Below are 22871 nucleotides of genomic sequence, written 5' to 3' on the forward strand. Positions count from 1 at the left end.
AATCGCAATACTTTTGTTCTTGTCATTGTGACACGGATTTTAGTATGAATGCAGACACGTATACTTTGTTAAATATTTTATTATTTAAAAGTATATACTCTTAGACAGAGTGTTTTAATCCCATGTATTTATAGTTAGTATATCTTTTATGGGTTGATATACTTAATTCACTATAAACAGTGATCTGATACGAATCTGTCACACTCCAAAACCAAGAACGGCGGAAATGTTCCGGGGTGGAGGACGTCATGTGAAGTATCATAACAGTATAAAGTAGTAAATAAGCAACAACATCATCCATTTCATTAACAGTAAAGTTTTAATACATATGTGTTCTTTCATAATGTACATCAATAAAATGGATAATCAAAATAAGACGAGTCTTGTCTGTGCTCCGTCTTCTCAAAGCCTGACTATCGTACCTGTCTAACTGGTGACCTGAGAATACAAGTTATTTTGAAAGCAAGTATCAACCTAAAGCTGGTGAATTCATAAGTATTTAAGTGTCATTGTCTTGTTTTGGAAATCTGTTATGAATGTTTGGAAAATCTTTAAATGTAACAATTGATATAAGTTTCAAAACCCTAGAAAATCCCTTATTTCCTACTAGTATGAAATGTAGTCTTCTACGATGACCCGAATGTTTTGCTATGAAAATGATGCTTCTTCCTTCTTTTTGACTGTTACAAACAAAACTTAGTCTAACTCATCGTTTATGTGAATGTATCACAAAATAAAGTAAAATAGGAAAAATATATGATAGTCTTTTACCAAGACCTGAATGTTCTGTTATAAAAATGATGGTTTTTCCTTCTTTTTGACTATTACAAACAGTACGTAGTCTAACTCATCGTTTATGTGAATGTATCACAAAATAAAGTAAACAGGAAAAAGTACTAATGTAAGTGTTATCCTTAGGTACTAGGACTAACACAACATCGCAATAAGCGAAATGTATAACCTAATGAACATCCGAAGATTGTCCATTTATCCTCTGTAGCAGCAGCAGGGGCAGGAGGGGTTAGTCTCGTAATCGATCTACCTAGTATAAGTATTAATCATAGACCTCCGTAGATGGTCGTCAACCACAGGTTCTAATCATTTGGGATTCGAAATGGTTAGTCCCGCCTAGATATCCCGAGGTACTAGGGATAGGCCGGACAATTTACACAGAAGGTACTAAAAAATCATCCTCGCAAACCGAGATACAAGTATTCATGTAAGCGTGTTCATGTATCATGTAAGCATATGTAAACGTACTCATGTATCAGGTAAGTATATGTATATGTACTCATGTATCAGGTAATGTACTGGTATAGACTCATGAATGAACTGACTCTTGTGTGATTCCTTGTAATAGGAATAATGTTTGATATCTTCTAACTATCCCTATGATAGTTAAATGAAAGGTAATTGGTTGTTCAAGTAGGTTTATACACCCTTGCTACATAAGATTGTGGGAAACTAAATGAAGGATGAAAACTATAATCTCAAGACATTTATATGAACATAAGTGTATAAGTATTGTTTTGATCAAGTAGGTAAAAGTAATGGTTTTGTAAGATACCTAAGAGTTTTGAACAATAATTAACAATGACTTGATGTCATTTTAATAAACACTTCAAAAGTAATACATTTGGTTACAACATATTTATAAGATAGAAAACCATTTCATGCATCACATTTTGTAGTATGTGAAGTCTGCTGAATGAAAACACAATTATAAAATACATATGAATGATTTAATAACATGTTGTTTTCTACTTGTATTCCCCCCCCCCATTAAAGCATTTAAGATCATTTAAAACATTGATTTAGGGGTATGAACTCACTTGTAGATGGTGGTTTGGTTGAACTGAACGGTGTAGGATTGTTAGGTGTCAAGTGAGGACTTGTACACACACTATGATCCTAATGAACATATAACCACACATATATGTAACCAATTAGTCTTAAATTACTAATTGAAAATGTTAAGACATCCTGAAACACAATAAACACTTTATAAAAGTGTTATAAGCCCTAAGGATTGCACCTAAGTTGTTGTGGGACAAGACGATTGGGTTTAGGGTTCCAAAGGACCCTATACATGAGTTTACTCTCTCATAACCATCACACAAGGAGTTTACAGTCGTAAACCCTTGTGTTTATGGCCGTGACCTCCTAGACTTAGTGACATTTTGTGTTTTGAAGTTCTAAATGATCCCTAGAAGTATTCCAACTTGGTGGATTAATTCTTGGAAGGGTTTAAGGCATAGATACACTCCTTTGAGGAGTTTACGGCCCCAAGGCCAATTCCCTTTGTTTTTACTGCTGTAAACTCATATGGAATGGGATATTTTTATGTTTTCAAGTCCCTTGTTCATGTAGGATAGGTTCCATACATTTATCTAAGTCTAATGAAGGCCTTGGGCACACATTGGTGCCCTTCTTTCATGTTTACGGCCCAAGCATAATATTAGGGCCGTAATCTCTCTTTGAGAGGGGTTTTTGATGTTTTAAAGTCCTTGATTTATTTAGGAGTAAACCTAGGTAATTGTCCAAGACTTTAGGAGTGCCAAAAGCACTCTTTGGTCCATGTTTTTGGAGTTCACGGTCCAAGATCTTCTTGGGCCGTGAACACCCAAACTTCGGTGTTTCATTGTTGTTTTCTTGTCCCAATTACACTTATATACAAGCCTAAGGTAGAAACATATCACGGGGGAAAGGCTAGGCATTGTTTCGGGAGTTTACCGCCCAAGAACACCTTGGGGAGTAAACTCCTAAATCTAGTTGTTTAGCTATGATATCTATGTTATAAACACATTATAAGCTAAATAACACTACTAGAGAGAGGTACTCACGATTTGGGATGAAAAACTAAAGATCCGTGAGAGAGAAAATGGCTTTTCTCTAGTTGAAAATGTGAATAATGAATGAAATTGGTTCAGAATTCTATATATACCTGAGATTTTTGGCAGAAAATATTTTATTCCGGAAATGATCTCTAATATAATAAAGTGTTGGAATACCAGAGTTGCACAAAACCCTAGTGCATCCACTCCCTTGATATATCATGAAGTGTAAACCCTGAATTATTCAAACTTATACGGAAAAGTCTAAAAATTTGCCGTCACTGCTATAACTTGTATTGAAGTGATATTGTTTGTTCAGAATGGAAATTTTGGGTTGTCACAGTCTATCATATAGTACTCTCTTACGAACTCACTATATGATTCAGGAAGCGATTGAAGAGCCCAGTCAACAGCCAACTTCTCATAGACAATGACTCCAAACATTCTTAACATATCAATGTGTGACTTCATCTCTAGGACGTGTGCACACACTGACTTTCCTTCTTCATGTTTACTTGCCAAAAGGGCTTTAGTGTGCTTGAAATTTTCAAGCCTTTGAGCTTGTGGGTTAGGGAGAACAATAACAGGAGGTGGAGGAAGTGAAGTATGATCTTGTGTTCCTCGATCGAATCATGGAATATCATCTTCTTGTGGAAAGCTTGTTCCACGAGATTTGGGAAGACCATAGTTGTCATACTTTGACATCTAATAAACGGGAGAAAAATCAAGTTAGTTGATTGATTGAGTCCTTAATAAATCACCCAAAGGAGATATTAAGGCTAGGACCCAACACAATACTCTACAAGTTGGGAAAGGGATGTCGTAACCCAAATTGTAGAACATTCGAACGTAAGTGAAAGGCGGTTCACTAATTTTCCACCATGAAAAATGAAAAAGAGATTAAGTTTTAAATGTATTGAAATTTCCTAGATCCTTTGAGATTCATTGAACTTTTCAATGGCACGTTTACATCTCGATATGCCCATCGATTTGTGACTGGGATGCCGAAGATCACAAAACATGGTGTAAATAACCATGCAAACTTACATGGTGCCCCTAATGCTACGGTCACCTATTCGATGAGTCGGTTAACCACACACACTCTACCGAACTATGACAAACATTGAGTCACCCTTTTCAACATTTGCTTAGAACCCATTTTGGTGTGCCGGTTAACCACACACGCTCCACTATCGTCTTAGCAAGGGTACAAAGTGTAATTTCATGGAATTGCATCAAATTCACTTTTGCATAAAGCAACTAAGATTGAGAATTTTGTAAAAACATTTAGTTACTTTATAATTCATTATACTTTTAATGGAAAGGGTTTTTCCTATCCTACCCGTTCGGCTAACAACCCTCGACTAGTCAAGAGTAGGGTGGGTAAGAGTGGATACCCAATGGCTCATGCAAACCCTAATGCTTGGATCTAGGTTTCTCTATTGCACATGCAATTCGAAATTATCACATACGAGCAGATCTAGGTTATTACCTTTTGTAGAATGACTTGAATCTCTTCAATCTTCTTTCTTTGGAGCTTAGAGTCACAGGTGTCACTCCTCTAATGGCTTACAAACACCAAGAGCAAGAGAATGACTTATGAGTTGGAGGAGGAGCACCAAAATCGACCTAGGGTTCTTCCAAGAAAGTTCCCCACATTTTTGGCACCATAGGGGTATGTATATAGTGAGGCTATTAGGGTTTTGAACTAGGAAACCCAAAGTTGACTGCTTAGGCCCTAAGCAACCCATGGACTCCCTTTAGAACACCCCTTGGACGAATTCCTTATGGGCATCCAATAGAATTCGTCCAACCTATGTTCCAAGGTGATCCATAGCCCAATTGCAATTATCTTATAATTACAATTCTAGTCCCTTAAGTTTAATTAATGTCTTTTAGTCACAAAACTAACTATCAATTAATTCTTGACTAATATTAATTAAACAATATGATTTCTCCTTTAATATATTATTCATATAATATATTAATAAATCATAATTAACCCTCTTTCTCCATAGATCATCTTATCAAGTTGCTTTGACGAAGGCAACCCAAAAGGACCATGCACAACTAGGTCAAGTACATACCAAATCTAGTTACGGCCTTAGACACTAATGCAACAGATTCTTCTTATTCGGTTTACTATACATTGAAATTTTTTCAACGATTCAGAATTATACTTAATCTTGTAATTATAACCATGTTTACTAAACATTTAGTACATTATAGCAAATTGACTTATCGTTATTTATAGTGGACCTCACTAGCACACAACCAACTGTACTCAATCCCCTAGTCCTTCACTTGAATCGCATATACATGTGGACAAGGAAATAGTCCTAATTTCGCAAAGACGAAGGTTCTCATTCATCATACAATACAAGTCACATGATTCCAAGTTTCTGTCCAGTTGAAACTTGGGTGATGAGAATCTTTCCCTTTTTTTGGGTAAAGTTAGACACTACCACAAACGAAAGAATCAAATCCATTTTGCTAAAAAATAGAAACATACAAACATCAATTTCACATATGCCAGTGCAAGGATAAATATAAAATAAGACAAAAATTAAAATTTTTCTTTATTTAAAAACACGGAAAACTTATCCTTACAATGCAATTACAAATGAAAACTATGTGATTACATATTCCTAAGCAACCTATCATAACTCCTACTAGCGGCTCAGAAATCTGATCATCAAACCATGCGATCGAAATCTATCTCTTCGCGACCAGACTAAGCTTACTTTTCCTTTAAGCTTCCTTCTTTCTCTTTGATTTTGCAAAAGATCAAAATGTAACCTCAAATCATGTAATATGAATCAATAAATGGGAACTTAATAGAGTTAGATAATGAAACTTTCCGGAAGCGGAACCATACAATTTGATTCTACCATCTCTCAAGTAGTAAGGGTAGCTTCACTTCCAATGTCCCCTTTCTTGGAAATAGAAGCAAACAGACTCTTTTGGAATGGTACATGGGACAATCTCAGACTTAGCCTCTGCCTTTCCTTTGGAAAGCAAAATCTATTCTGGACTTATAATGTTTCCATTGTCAATGTCCATGGAAGTTTGGGAAGCAAATCTTCCAATCAGGTTTGCTTTACCAGTGCGCCAAATCATTTCTGATTTAGCAGCAATAAGCAAATAGATAAGATCGATAAGGGTGGCATTGCGGTTTATAATATAGTAGTCTTTAACAAACTTACTATACGACCCGGGAAGTGACCGAAGAACCAAGTCAATATCCAACTTCCTTGGGAACACGACACCCAACATTCCCAGCTGTCAATATGCAACTTCATGTCAGAGACGTAAGCACATACAAACTTTCCATCTTCATGTTTGCTTTCCTATAGGGATTGAGTAACCTTGAACTTTTTAGGTCTATGAACATGTGGGTCAGGGAGAATAATTGGATGAGGTGGAGGATGTGAAGTATGATTTCCAAATCCATGATCAAAACATGGAACATCATCTTCATGCTGAAAGCTTTTTATTCAGATTCGGGAAGACCATAATTGTCAGAACTAGACATCTACAAGTGAGAAATTAAAGTTAGTTGATTTAAATCCTTAATATAACACCCAAATGAAAGATTAAGGCTATGACCCAACACAATAATTTACAATTCAGAAGAGAGATGTCGTAATCCAATTGTAAATTATATGAAGGTAGGCAAATGATGATTTACCAATTTCCACCATGAAAAATGAAAATGAATTTTAGCTTTTAAATTAATTGAAATTCCTAGATTCTTTTGAGATTCATTGAACTTTTCAATGGCATGTTTAATGTCGATTATGCCCTCTGAAGTTTGTAACTAGGATACCAAGCATCACAAACAAGGTGTGAATAACCATGCAAAATAGCTTGATACACTTAATGTTACAAATCATCCAATCAATGTTCTGGTTAACCACACTCGCTCCATTGATCTATTATTAACATCAAGCTACCCTTTTCCACCCATTTTTAGTCCCAAATTAGTGTGCCGGTTAACCACACAAGCTCCATTAGCGACTTAACAAGGTGAAAAGTACAATTTCATGGGTTACCATCAAATTCACATTTTTCCTAAAGTAAGATTGGAAATTTATGAGGGTTTATTTACTTTATAATTCATTATACTTTTAATGAGGGTTTAGTGTCCTATCCTACACGTTCGGCTAACGACCCTCCTCCAGTCAAGGAAGCGGTGGGTGAGAGTGGGGACCATTAAACCACCATTTTATAGGCAATAACCTTATTCCCCCCTTACAGACCGGCTTCGTGAATGAGGCCTACTAACGGTAAGACTCACTTTCTAATTATACATATATAATATATTAAAATTTTAATTTTATATAGCATAAGGGTGTATTATAGACTTTTAAAATACTACGTGGTTTAATCTATTAATTAAACTAGACTGTTAATTTAATTAAACTAAAACCATATAATTATGAGGTCAAAAGGTTTAGTATTTAATATTTGAGAATTAAAACCTTTTTTAATCAAATTTTAAATTCCAAAACTTGTGGGCAAGTTTTGAAACTCTTCAAAAAACTTTGAGTTTTATAACTTATAATTTATGTTATATTAAAGAGACTTTCCAACTTCCATAACTCGAGGACAAGTTATGAAACTCTTCAAGACCTTTGGACTCCAAAACTTGATGGCAAGACTTGTAACCATCAAGACTTTTGAATTACACAACTTAAAGAAGTTAATTTGTTTTGTGAGTGCGACTTTTCATATCCATAACTTATGGAGGTTTCATAAACTCTTTATATTAAACTTTTAAACTAATAAAATAATCAAGTAATTATATCTTTAACTAATTTGACCAAATTCAACTCATATATCAAAATGATCCAAATTTTATAAATAATTAGTTTTTCAGAAAATCAAGTAATTATCTTTAAATTTGACAATCACCATGTTATTATATGGGGATAATCATTACCATATCAACAAAATCAAATTTAATGAACCAAAAGATTTTGTGGTTATGATCATCCAAAACGGCCAAAAACTCGAAAAATCTGCCAACGGGTTGCCCAACTCGTCAAGTCTGAAAATGGACTCGTTGAGTTCATGAACGTGTGAGTCAACTCGATGAGTTCATTCATGGACTCGTCGAGTCTAGCAGTCAGACAACTATTTTATTATTTTTCCAACTTTGAAAACCAAACATTTTCATTAATATAATAGAAAACTACCCATGGCTCTGACACCACTGTTGGGTTTTTATGTACTTTAATATTCCTATGGTACACATACAACCCTAATGTTATACATATAATATTGGTTTCCAAAGCATGAAGCCAAACTAACATGCAATTTGACATAAACAACATAATAAAACTAGTTAGAAGATTACCTCTTTCTTGTAGCTTGTAGAACCTGGCCTTACATGACCTCAACACCCCAAGTGTTGGGCCTCAAACAAGTCACAAACACCAAATAAACATCTATATGGATATGAGAGAGGCTAAGGAGACTAGAAACCGATTTCTCTTCTTGGAATGCAAGTAGTACTTGATTTTTGGGCTTAGCACAACATATATATATATATATATATATATATATATATATATATATATATGTGTGTGTGTGTGTGTGTGTGTGTAGAATATCAAGGGTCATGTGTAGCCCTAATCCATACACATTAGCCCATGATCCATCCATTTGATATGGATAAATACTTCATGGATTAACTCGTAAGCCCATCACATATCAAACCATGGATCATTAGCTCAACTCATATGTATCAATTTAATTAGTCTCTTTTGATCACTAAATTAATTCTTAATTAATTCTTGATCCATACCAATTAAATCATATGTTTCCTCAATTAATATATTATACTTATAATATATTAATAAATCATAAATAATCTCTTACTCAAATATCCATCTATCACATTGTTCTAGTGAAGGCAACCCGAAATGGACAATACTACTATCGGGTCAAGTACATTGCAATTATAGTTATGGGCTTAGACACCTAATCCAAAAAACTGATCCCCTTATTCGTATCCCATAATTAGATATCGTACGTTCAAGCGAGGTGTATAAACCTTAGTTCGTGTGAAAGAGGTAATTAGTTCTTTAAACCTTAGAGGGGATTAAGTACCCTTAAACATAGGAAAGATGATCAATCTCTAGCTTTTGTATATAATAGCTTAAAAATCATATCGTTGATATAATGGAATTGTTAAGATGCTGAGATCTTTGTGTGTCAAGAGACTTATGTTTAAGGATCTTTAATCTTGAGGATCCTTATATTTCAGGATCTTGGGGATCCTTTTTTTTTTCGGGAACTTCAAGCTTGAGGCTCCTCCAGTTTCAGGATCTTCAACTTCGAGGATCCTCATGTTTCAGGATCGTTGCTTATGGAGATCCTTAGCTATACGTTGTTCTGCATGGCAAACGTTAGCTAGGGTGGGCGTTAGTCTAGCTAATTCCCTTCCAATGCTTAAGTTAGTAATGTAACCGGGTAGAAATAAGTAATGATGAAAAGTTTAAGGTAAAGAACATGTACACCTTGGTTTTGTTTAAGATAAATCGAAGTTATTTAGATATAGTATGGTTTGAGATGTGTAGCATTCCATGATCTTGGCAATATGTCTACTTTGAGTGTTCCTATCTAATATGCTCCTTTTCCTGCTTCAACATCTATGAGATACGGTCCTTCCCACTTAGGAACTAATTTACCTACATTAGGATCCTTGGTGTTTTGGAATGCTTTCCTTAATACCAGGTCTCCTATTTTGAATCTTCAGACATTTATGTTCTTATTGTACGCCTTGGTGGTCCTTTGTTGATGAGCAACAATGCATATCTTGGCAAGATCTATGAGTTCATCAATAGTGTCAAGATCCTGGGCTAGGATCCTGTCATTGCTTTCTTGATTTTGGAGCAAATATCTTTCCGTCAGGATCACTACTTCGGTAGGGATCATCGCTTCTATCACACACACTAAGGAGTAGGGGTTCTGACCTGTGACTACTTTGGAAGTAGTCCTATCTGCTTAAAGGATGAAAGGAAGCTCTTTTGCCCATATTTCTTTCTTTTTATACAACTTTTTCTTTAAGTTGTTTACTATGATCTTACTGCCATATTCGGCATGACCATTAGCTTGGGGATGAACAGGAGTAGACATTATCATTTTGATTCCACAACTCATGCAAAAGTCTCTTGTCCTTTTGCTTATGAATACTGGGATCCATTGTCATATATGATTTCAGCCGGGATCCCGAACCTAGTCAAGATATTATGTTTAATAAACGAGACTACCTCTCTGTCTCTTACCTGAACAAAGGCTTCAGCTTCAATCCACTTTGAGAAGTAATCAGTCATCACCTACATGAAGACTTTTCCTCCTGGAGCTATTGGTAATTTTCCCACTATATCTATTCCCTATTTCATGAATAGCCATGGAGAGGTAATAGGATGTAGAGGTTATGATGGTTGATGTAGGATATTGCTATGTATTTGGAAAGCATCCCACTTTTGAGCATATAGAAAATAATCTCTCTTCATGGTTGGCCAGTAGTATCCTATTCTCAATATCTTGGAGCATAAGGATCTGCCCCAAGTGTGATTACCACAGTCTCCTTCATGCATGTCGTTCAAGACTTTTGTAGCTTCAGGATCATCCAAGCATCTAAGATACAGACGTGCCATGGACTTTTATACAGTTTACCTTGGATTATTATGAATCTTTAGACTCTTCTTCTAAATGCTCTTTCGCTTTTTTCTTCTGTTGGAATCATTCCATTTTGGAGATACTCCATAATGGGTTGGATCCATGATCGTTGACTTCTTTGAGGATCCTGTTCGTCGGGATCCCTTCAAGGAGAGATCAGAGGGTCATCGGATTTGTCGAAAAGGGCTTCTATAGTTGGAGTTATTATGTGGGTGATAGGGATCTTCGTTGTTGGTGGGATCCTTAGGGAGGATCCTAAGTTGCCTAATGCATCTGCTTCAATGTTTTCTTCTTTGGGAACTTCGGTTAGGATAAAGTTTTCGAAATTAGAGGCTAATTTTTTGAGGATCTCTAGGTATAGTGCTAATCTTTCACCTTTCATTGCATAAGATCCAGTGAAGTGATTAGTTAATAATAAAGAATAAACAAATACTTGAAGATCCTTGATTTGAAGATCCTTATCCAATTGTAGTCCCATGTTGAGTGCTTCATACTCTGCTTTGTTGTTGGTAGTGTTGAATTCACAACTAACTGCCTGGGGTAGGATCTCCCCCTAGGGCGATTTTAGTATGATCCCTAGCCCTGTTCCTTTTTGGTTTGAAGCTCCATCTGTGAACAGTGTCCATTTTTCCAAGTGTTCATCTTCTAGGAGCTGTTTTTGCTTCCATGTTTACTTTGTTTTGTAGATCATCACTAAATTAAAATACAAAGTCTACTAATGCTTATGACTTTATGGAGAATCGTGGCTCATATTTGATGTCAAACATGCTTAACTTCACTAACCATTTTTCCATCCTTCCTGACATCTCTGGTTTTCTTGTTACATTCTTAATAGGATAATTAGTTTTCACATGTATAATATGTGTCTTGAAATCATGTCTTAATTTAGTAGAAGCGGTTACTAATGCAAGAATTAATTTTTTGAGATGAGAATACCAAGTCTCATGATCCAGAAGACTTTTACATAACAGATAGGATGTTGGCCTCCATTAAGATCCTTGGCTAGGACAGCACTTACTCCGTTTGAGGATACCGAGAGGTAGAGGAGAAGTGGTTCTCAATCTATAGGCTATACTAGTAATGGAGCGGAACTTAAGTATTTTTTGGAGTTCCTGAAAAGCTTTTCGTGCTCTTCAGTCCATTCGAACCTCTTGTTCTTCTTCAAGATATCATACAAGGGCTTACACCTTTTTGAGGATCTTTAAATGAACCTGTTTAGTGCCGCTACTCTTCCGGTTAGCCTTCATATGTATTTTGTTAAAGATGGAGATTTCAGCTCAATGATTGCTTTGATCTACTCCGGGCTTGCCTCTATTCCTCTCTTGGTTACCATATACCCAAGGAACTTGCCTGACTTCATCCTAAAGTGGCATTTGATTGGATTCAACTTCATGTTGTATTTGTCTAGAATGTCGAAGGCCTCTTTGAGATCCCTGAGATGATCTTCAACTTTCATTGATTTGAACACCATATCATCAATATAGACCTCCATGGTGTCCCCCAGCTGGTCTTTAAACATCCGATTCACCAATTTTTGATATGTTGCACCTACATTTTTAGACCAAAATGATGGGTTATGGACAGAAGAACTTTACCTATGTGCGCATAGAACCCTATAGCTTGGATCTAGGTTTCACTAATTGAACATGCAACAAATCCAAGACTTTCATGTCTAGATATAATGTAAACTAACAATTAAAACATATGAAAACAGATCTAGAATAATACCTTGAGTTACTTGCTTGAAAACCTTCTTCTTCTTGTAGCTTAGAGTGACAAATGTCACTCCTCTAATGGCTTACAAACACCAACTAGAAAGAAGATGATTTGAGAGAGATGAGGAATAGGGATATCGGCTCTAGGGTTACTCCAATCACAAGGTGGCCGATTTCCTCAACCCTATGGGTCTATTTATACTGTAATCTCCTAGTGTTTCACCTTAAAACCCTAATTGGATACCTTAGCCTCAAAGCAATCCAAATCCTCTTCTAGATAAGACCTTGGATGATTTGTAGGTGATCCATATCCCTAAAATCGTCCAACCCATAAGGGTTATCAGCTCAAAATACAACTTTCACACATTTGACAGTTTATGCCCCTTTATTCAATTAATCTCTTTAAGTCACCTAATTAATTCCTAATTAATTTATGAATTATATTAATGAAATAATATTATTATTCTTTTAAGATATTATTCTTATAATACGTTAATAATAATATCTCTTCTCTCTAAATCACCCTATCATGTTGCTACGGTGAAGGCAACCCAAAAGGACCATGCACAATCGAGTCAAGTACATACCAAATATAGTTACTGTATTAGACACTAATCTAACAGTCTCCTACTTGGATAAGTCTAGTAACTATAAACGCAAACACAATCCAATTAGTAATCGTAGCTCTCAAAGACGCTGTCAACTCTGATCATATCAGTAACCTGTCCTTTAGATAAGGGATCGTACAGTCCTCTGTTTTGATATCGTGCAGACGATTTCATGAAACATTGTCATACTCATTGTCCAACAACTATTTTCTCGATCTCAGATTTATTTGACATAGAACTTAATTTAACACATCAATTCAGTCCTGACCGGGCCCGGCGCAAAAGTCAAATCAAATCATCGAGCGGCCGTGATATCGCTTTTACCCTCTTAGAATAAAAGTAATAGATAAACTTTGACTTATATGCATTTACTTATCGACTAACCAACTATACACAACAATGCGTTTTATGGCATCAATTTACTAATGCGGTTTCTCATTATCAATGTACAACTAATTAGTAAATAATAAACCATATATCTTGGTTTTAAGACCATATGATATTATCGTCTTGCGATCACTCCAAAGTGATTCCTGCAAGCGCAGGTTTATTCTAATGCTCAAAACTTGTTCATAAGCACTCATGAACGTTGTAGCAACCCTTTGCTATGTCTAATACCATTTAGACAATCTACAAACCAATTCATGACAATCTTCATTCATACCTACTTCCAACATATGAACGATTGTGGAATGTTTGAATAATTCGATAAACTTAATTATTCTGGAAGTGAAAACATGCAAAGTGAAACAATAGCTAAACAATTAACATAAGACAGTAACATTACTTATAAATAATACTCCTTTATTTAATCATCAAATGTCAACTACATTTATCTATTACACGTTTCTAATACTATCTAATCTATACTAATATCATCCTTCAGCCCAATACTCCTAGCATGCTGCAAGTGCCTAACCCTGCTCAGTCCCTTCGTAAGCGGATCTGCTAGGTTATCTTCTGATGATATCCTCTTAACCACGAGGTGTCCTTCTTCTACTCGATGCCTATTAAAGTGATATTTTCTGTCGATATGCCGAGATCTACCATAATCCCTCGGTTCCTTGGTCAAGGGAACCGCTCCTTCATTGTCACAGAAAATTTCCATGGGCTCCTTTATGGCAGGCACAACTCCAAGATCGCCAATGAAGTTCATCAACCATATTGCCTCCTTTGACGCTTCGCTCACTGCAATGTACTCTGATTCACACGTTGAATCCTCTACAGTTTCCTGTTTGGAACTTTTCCAAGTTACTCCTCCTTCATTAAGGGTAAAGACCCATCCCGACTGTGAACTGTAGTTGTCCCTGTCGGTTTGGAAACTGGCGTCACTATACCCTCGCACCTTCAAGTCATCACTCCCTCCGAGGACTAGAAACCATTCCTTGGTCCTCCGAAGGTACTTAAGGATGTTCTTGACCGCAATCCAATGCGCTATACCAGGATTCCCTTGATATCTACTGACCATGCTCAAGTCAAAGGCCACATCAGGTCGAGTACAAGTCATAGCATACATGATCGAGCCAACTGTGGAAGCGTAAGGTACTCGGCTCATCTCAGCTATCTCGGCTTCGGTACTCGGAATTTAAGTCTTACTCAACTTGGTATTACTCTGTATCGGTAGTACTCCCTTCTTCGAGTTTTCCATACTAAAACATTTTAGTACCTTATCTAAGTAAGTATTCTGACTAAGTCCTATTAATCTCTTACTTCTTTCTCTCACTATCCTTATTCCCAAAATATAGGAAGCCTCTCCGAGGTCCTTCATAGCGAAGCACTTCCCGAGCCAGGACTTTACCTCCTGGAGAGTCGGGATGTCGTTTCCTATGACCCGTATGTCATCGACATACAAAACAAGAAAGCTAACTATGCTCTCACTGGCTTTGACATATACACATGATTCATCTTTGCTTCGTACAAATCCAAACTCTTTGACTTTCTCATCAAAGCAAAGATTCCATCTTCGAGATGCTTGTTTAAGTCCATAAATGGACTTCTCGAGCTTGCACACTCTATTTGGATGCTTCGGATCGACAAAACCTTCTGGTTGAGCCATGTAAACATCCTCAGCTAGCTTCCTATTAAGGAAAGCGGTCTTAACATCCATTTGTCATCTCTCATAATCATGAAATGCAGCAATAGCTAGCATCACCCTAATAGATTTAATCTTCACAACTGGTGAGAAGGTCTTATCATTGTCAACTCCGGGAGTGTGAGTAAAGCCCTTCGCAACCAATCACGCCTTGTACGTGTGCACATTCCTATCCATGTCGGTCTTCTTCTTGAAGATCCATTTGCACCCAACCGTCTTACGTCCGGGCACATTGTCAACCAAATTCCAAACTTAGTTGTCATACATGGACTGAATCTCGCTGTCCATTGCCTCTTTCCATTTTGCATTCTCCGGGCCTGCCATGGCTTCTTTATAGCAATTAGGTTCATCTAGATTTATTAGTGTACTATCACTAATATACGTGTCCCATTCGGTAGTAATATGAAAACCATACAACTGGGGTTGAACTCTAACTCTTTCGGAACGTCTAAGAGGTAATGACTCGTCAATTGGTTCAACTGGAGTTTCCTCCTCGGGTTAAGCGCCAGCGGTAGAGGTTCCTTCATTACTCGGCTCTTCAATCTCTTCAAGATCGATCTACCTCCCACTGTCTCCTTGGCTTATGAGTTCTCTCTCTTGGAAAACCTCTCTCCTCGCAACGAAGACAACATTTTCACTCGGTCTATAGAAGAGATATCCAAATGATTTCTGCGGGTAGCCGATGAAAATACATCGCTCACTACGAGGTTCGATCTTGTCATGAGTTTATCGTCTTACGAAAACTTCACAACCCCAAACCTTGATATGTGCCAACGAGGGAGCTTTCCCTGTCCACATCTCGTGAGGTGTTTTGACAACCTTCTTTGTAGGGACTCGGTTAAGGATATGGGCGGCAGTCTCTAAGGCATACCCCCAAAATGAGATAGGTAGTGAAGCACAAATCATCATAGAATGAACCATTTCCAACAAGGTTGGATTGCGCCTTTCTTCCACACCATTTAACTGTGGTGTCCTAGGTGGCGTCAATTGTGAAACTATTCCACATTACTTGAGATAGTCGTGGAATTCAAGACTTAGGTACTCTCCTCCTCGATCAGATCGAAGCATCTTGATTTTCCTGCCCAATTGATTCTCCACTTCAATCTTGAGCTCTTTGAACTTTTCAAACATTTCAGACTTGTGCTTGATTAAGTAAATATACCCATATCTACTATAATCATCGGTGAAAGTCACGTAGAAGCGGTTTCCATCCTTTGTGGTGGATCTAAAGGGCCCACATACATCGGTATGTATGAGATCCAATAAACCCTCACCCCTATCACAAGTGCCAATGAAGGGTGACTTGGTCATCTTTCCAAGTAAACTAGATTCGCACGTGTCATCTTCCATAAGGTCGAATGACTCCAACACTCCAGCCTTTTGGAGTTGGTCTATGCGCTTCTTGTTGACATGTCCAAGACGACAATGCCACAAAAATGCTTTATCCATACTATTGGAAGAATCTATACACAACACATCATTTCCTAGGTTATCTACAACCATGACAATTTCATAAATTCCATTACAAGGAATTGCTTCAATGTATAAAACACCATTTAGATAAGCATAAATAGAACCATTCATATTATTAAACGAATATCTAAATCCTTGTCTAAACAAACCATGAAATGAAATGATGTTTCTTGCCATATTTGGCGAGTAGCAACAATTATTTAAATCTAGACCTAATCCATTACTAAGCACTAAAGAATATACTCCAATCTTGGTGACAGGCGACGATCTTCTATTTCCCATGATTAGATTTATTCTTCCTTGCTCCACATCTCTATCTCTTCTTAGTCCCTGCAAATCAGAACAAATGTGGTAACCACATCCTGTATCAAGAACCCAAGAAATAGTGTGAAATGAATTACTAGATTTAATTGTGTATATACCTGCAAAAGATGGCTTGATCTTTCCATCCCTGATGGCTTGCAGATATTCTGGGCAGCTTCTCTTCCAATGTCGTATCTTGTGGCAATGATGGCACTCTGCCTCCTTCGGGTTAGGGTTGGGCTTAGCGGGATCAACTTTGGTCCCACTAGAAGAGGAACCATCTTGGGACTTTCCCTTGTGGTGGCTCTTTGACGGAGCCTTCCTCTTCTTGCCCCTTCCCTGCCCTACAGGAAAAGGAGCAGCGGTTAGTGCGGGAGTTAGTGCAAAAGACTTGTCCTTTAGGTTGCTCTCAGCAGTCCTTAGGGGTCCTTGGAGTTTTCTTAGGGTGACCTCTTCCTTGTTCATGTGGTAGGTCATCCTAAATTGGTTGTATCATGAAGGCAAGGAATGAAGAACAATGTCGATGGCCAAATCCTCCCCAAAGTTAACATTTAACTTGCAAAGACGATCAACATATTGTTGCATCTTTTTCAAGTACACAGTCAACGATTCTCCATTTCCGATCTTAGCGGTGATCATGTTAGTGATGATCTCGTAGCGCTCTTGCCTCGCGCTTTGGTGGTACCTCTCCATCAAGTCTTGATGCATTTCATATGGATACATCTCCTCATAGGACTTTTGGAATTCTTGGTTCATAGTGGCTATCATGATGCAATGGACTTTCTTTGCATCACGTTCGTGTGTCTCAAAGACATCCATCTCTTCGGGAGTAGCGATTTCTGAGTTGACCTTCTCGAGCTTTTCGTCGAGGACATACTCTTTTTCCTCATAGCGTGAAATGGTGCGAATGTATCTTATCCATTCGCTAAAGTTCGTACCATCAATGGTCACCTTTTGGAAAAGACTCATTAACGTGAATAAGTTAGCAGCAACGTTGTTTGCGTTCGACATATACAAATAGATAGGACAAAGTTTGATTAGAATTTGGATCCCTAATTAAACACCCAAAATGAAAAATTAGGGCTAGGATCCAACAACATTATTTACATATTAGAAAAGGGATGCCGTAATCCAATCATGCAAATAATTTGGAGGTAAGTGAATGATGATTCACTAATTCTTCACCACGAAAACATAACCTTAAGTTTTATTGAGAATTCCTAGATTTTAGAGATTCATTGAACTTTTCAATGGCATGTTTAAATCTCAACATGCCTCTCTAGTTTGTGACTGGGATACCGAGGATCACAAAGCGGGTGTGAATTACCATGCAAATCTACATGGTGCCTTGATTGTTACAATCATCTATTTGATGTTCCGGTAAACCACACACGCTCCATCGAACTATGATAAAAAATGAATCACCCTTTGCCACCTCTTCTTGGAACCAATTAGTGTGCCGGCAAATCACACACGCTCCACTATGTTCTTAGCAAGGGTGAAAAGTGTAATTTCATGGGATTGCATCAATTCACTTTTCCTAAAGTAACTAAGATTCGGAATTTTATAAAATAGTTTAGTTACTTTATAGATTCATTATAATTATTAATGAGGAGAGAGAGTTGTCCTATCCTACCCGTTTGGCAAACGACCCTCCACCGGTCAAGCAAGCGGTGGGTGTGAGTGTACACCCATTAAGCGCCATTTTATAGGTACCAACCTTATACCCACCTTATAGACCGGCTTCGTGAATGAGGCCTACTAACGGTAAGACTAGCATTTTAATTTTACTTATATATTTATTAATGTTTTAATAATATAAGAGTATAGGGTTGAATTTTACGCTTGTAAAATTCTAGGGGTTGAAATTTAAATTCTTCTAAATTAAACTATTAATCACAAAATTCAAATTTCAAAACTTCGGGATAGAAATTGAACTTTTCAAAACAATAGGGATCAAATAACAAATAATTCAAATTAAAAAATTAATTTCATAATTATCTATATTTGACTTAATCCAATTTTAGTCATTAGATAATTACCAAATAATCTTAAATAGTCCAATATTTATCATATAAATAATCATTATTTAAAACATTTGAAATTATCTATATTTTTGTCAAGGATAATCATTAAATTAAGTTAAAATTCAGATTTTTATATAATAAAACGATTTAGGTATCAATCCAAGAAAAAAAATAGCAACAAAATCCCGAATTATCCTCTGTCTGACGCTCGGGCTCGCCGAGTCAAGCTTTGGACTCACCGAGTAGGGCCAACTCACCGAGTCCAAACAGTGACTCGCCGAGTTGGGTCGACAGAGGGCAATAAAAAATGATTTTCAGCACGTAAAACAGTTAAGCATCATATTCAATTGAAACCAATCATGGCTCTGATACCATTGATGGGTTATGGACATAAGAACTTTACCTATATGCACATACAACCCAATAGCTTGGATCTAGGTTTCACTAATTGAACATGCAACAAATCCAAGACTTTCATGGCTAGATCTAATGTAAACTAACAATTGAAACATATGAAAACATATCTAGAATAATACCTTGAGTTACTTGCTTGAAAACCTTCTTCTTCTTGGAGCTTAGAGTCACAAATGTCACTCCTCTAATGGCTTAAAAACACCAACTTGCAAGAAGATGATTTGAGAGAGATGAGGAAGACGGATATAAGCTCTAGGGTTACTCCAATCACAAGGTGGGAGATTTCCTCAACCCTATGGGTCTATTTATACTATGAGCTCGTAGGGTTTCACCTTAAAACCCTAATTGGATAACTTAGCCTCAAAGCAATCCAAATCCTCTTCTAGATAAGACCTTGGACGATTTCTAGGTGATCCATATCCCTAAAATCGTCCAACCAATAAGGGTTATCAACTCAAAATACAACTTTCACACAGTTGACTGTTTATGCCCCTTTATTCAATTAATCTCTTTAATTCACCAAATTAATTCCTAATTAATTTATGACTTATATTAATCGAATAATATTATTATTCTTTTAGCATATTATTCTTATAATACAATAATAATAATATCTCTTCTCTCTAAATCACCCTATCAAGTTGTTATGGTGAAGGCAACCCAAAATGACCATGCACAATCGGGTCAAGTACTTACCAAATATAGTTACAGCCTTAGACACTAATCCAACACAAAAGTCATTGCAGTGTAACAATATATACATGTTGGTGTTATAAATGTTGTATCTTCTTAATCGGATGGTTCAATCTGGATTTTTTGGAATCCTGCTGAAGCATCCATGAAGATTAAGAGTTCGTGGCCAGCCGTTGCGTCTATCATAGAGTCGATGTGTTGTAGAGGGAAAGGATCCTTAGGACAATCCTTGCTAAGATTCGTGTAGCCTACAAATACTCGCTATTTGCCATTCTTCTAACATATAACAACCACGTTAGCTAGCCATCTTAGGAACTTCACTTACTTGATCATCCTTATCTTGAGGAGCTTTTCCACTTCTTCTTGGATGATTTGATTCCTTTCAGGTGCAAACTTCCTTCTCTTTTGGTTTATTGGTCTAAAAGAAGTATCAATATTAAGTTTGTGAGTGATAATACTCTTGTCCATACCTGCTATATCTTCGTGCTTCCATGTGAATGTCTTGCTTCTCGTTTGAAGGAAGTTTAACAGGTCTTGCTCGATTTGCTCAAGTATTGAGGATCCTATGAGGACATTGGCTTCAGGATCCTTGATGCTAAGGGGCACTTCCTTCACATCCTGCTCCTTCATTTGTATAGCATGTTGTATCCCCAGCCTTAATTTCTATGCTTGTTGGGAGATGGTCGTAGGCTTCATAGAGGTTTTATAAAATTCCTTCTATTATTGTTGATCTCACATGATCTTCATTGTTCCCCATAGAGTAGGCATCTTTACACACTGATGATATGTTGATGGAACCGCTTTCATCTCGTGGATCCACGGTCTACCTAATATCACATTATAAGAAGATAAAGTGTCAATAATACATAAAATTTTTTTATAGAGTTTACCCCCTCTATGCATATTGGTAGCTTTGTCTCTCTAATAGTGTATTTCGTTTCCCCGCTAAAACCTCTGAGCATCGAGGATCTTTTGATTATCTCTAATTCCAGGATGTTCATCCTTTTAGTGCGTCTAAGAGTACGATGTTGACCAAGGATCCTCCGTCAACAAGGATCCTTCTGGCAAAGTGGTTGGCCATGTACAGTTTTATCACGAGTCCATCATGGTGAGGATCCTAGATACCTTCCCTGTACGTCTTGTCAAATGTGATTTCCTTATCATTGCTAACCACGGTATTCTTCAGTGGTCTATCCTCCTTTTCTGTTTTGGAGACCTTGCCATGTCTTTTAGCCGAAGATTAAGAAGTACCACAACTATTAGATCCGCCTGAGATAGCGTTAATTATCTTAGCGTTTCGTGGTGGAGATCCTAGTTTCTCTAGGATCTTGTTACTATCCTAGTTGTTCTCCTTGGACATTTCTTTCTTTCTCCTGATCATCTCTTTGAGGTGCCCCTTGCTAAGGAGGTAGCTGATCTCCTTTCTTAGGGTACCATCCTCCACCATTATATCAAAGTCTTCGTGGTAAGCTAGCACACAATTTGGAATTGTCTTTCCAACTGGTGGACTTGTTCTCCTTCTTTAGCCATCTTGCTTTGTCTCCAAGATCATGCATATCATGGATTATACCTGAAACATCCACAGAAAAACAATAGTCAGTGATCTTAAGAAGTTCAGATTCTTCTGCTTCATCTTCGAGGGCATTAACCCTACGATGATCCGGTTTGGAATAGGGCTTCGATATGTAGAATCTTGGGACCAAGGATTCGGCCTTTCTATAGGGATTCTCGTATTGACGTGAAGGGTTGCTCCTCTTCTGGATTTCTTTATCCTTTTCAAGCCTTATGAATCTCTATGCTCGGCACCTAACTTCATCCAATCTCTTGCATGGGGTCATCACAAGATCTTCTTATAAGAGTGCATCCTTTCTTAGACCCATTTTGAAGGCCTGTACAGCAGTCACCATGTCGATGTTGGGGATTCTTAAAGCTTCACTACCAAACTTGTTAACAAAACCTTTAATTCGTTCTGTAGGATCCTGAACCACCCGATAGAGATCACTAGTGCTCTTCTCGATGGTTCTGCTACAAGAAACTGGCTATTGAAAATATTGACTAAGTGTGCAAATGAAGTAATAGAGTAGGGAGGAATGTTTAGCAGCCATTTAAGAGTTGATCTCATAAGGGTTGAACCAAAGCCTTTGCATAAGCAAGTTTCCCTCAAGTGCATTGGGATGGCAATGATCTCCATCCTTTCTCAGTATTATGCTACGTGCTCTTTAGGATATGTAGTTCTATCGTAAGGCTTCATGCTAAGAGTTTGGAAGCGCTCACTACTAGAAAAAAGGCCTTTTACGACGCTCATTGCGCGTCGTAAAACGCTCAGACGACGTGCAAATGCGTGTCAAGGAAGGCCCTGTCATAAAGAGAGACGACACGCATTTACGACGCGCATTTATGACGCTCATTTACGACGCGCGGTTATGACACGCAATGCGTATCAAGGAAGGCCCTGTCATAAAGGAAGACGACACGCATTTGCGTGTCGTAACCTTACGACGCGCGTGTTTATGACACGCAATGCGTATCAAGGAAGCCCCTGTCAAGAAAGGCCATGTCATAAATGAAGATGACACACATTTTTGCGTATCATAATTTTAAATGTTCTAAAAAAAATATTTACAATATCTAAATTTGATGTCATACAATTCATAATAAAAATAAAATATCATATACAAAAAATACAATCCATTGCATAAAATTTAATGTCATACAATTCTATTTTTTACAATATCTAAATTTGCATCTAATCTACTCTCTACATCAAATTCCAACTAAATAAAGTTGCATCTTGCCTTTCATAATTCTTTAAGACTAATGCTCCAAACAGCTGTTATATGGATAAGAAGTTGTACATTGGCCCATCTCACTCAAGAAAGACTTAGCCAAATTCAACGCCAAGTCTTTACTGCATCTTGCTGATAATTCTGCAAGATTTGAATCAAGTGGCTTCATATTCCTTTCTTCCACCAACTTTACCTGATGCACAAAATACACAGAAACAAAAAAACATTGTATAG

This window comes from Lactuca serriola, chromosome 4 (assembly GCF_051521515.1).
Source record: "Lactuca serriola cultivar US96UC23 chromosome 4, Lser_US96UC23_V15, whole genome shotgun sequence".
Taxonomy (NCBI): domain Eukaryota; kingdom Viridiplantae; phylum Streptophyta; class Magnoliopsida; order Asterales; family Asteraceae; genus Lactuca; species Lactuca serriola.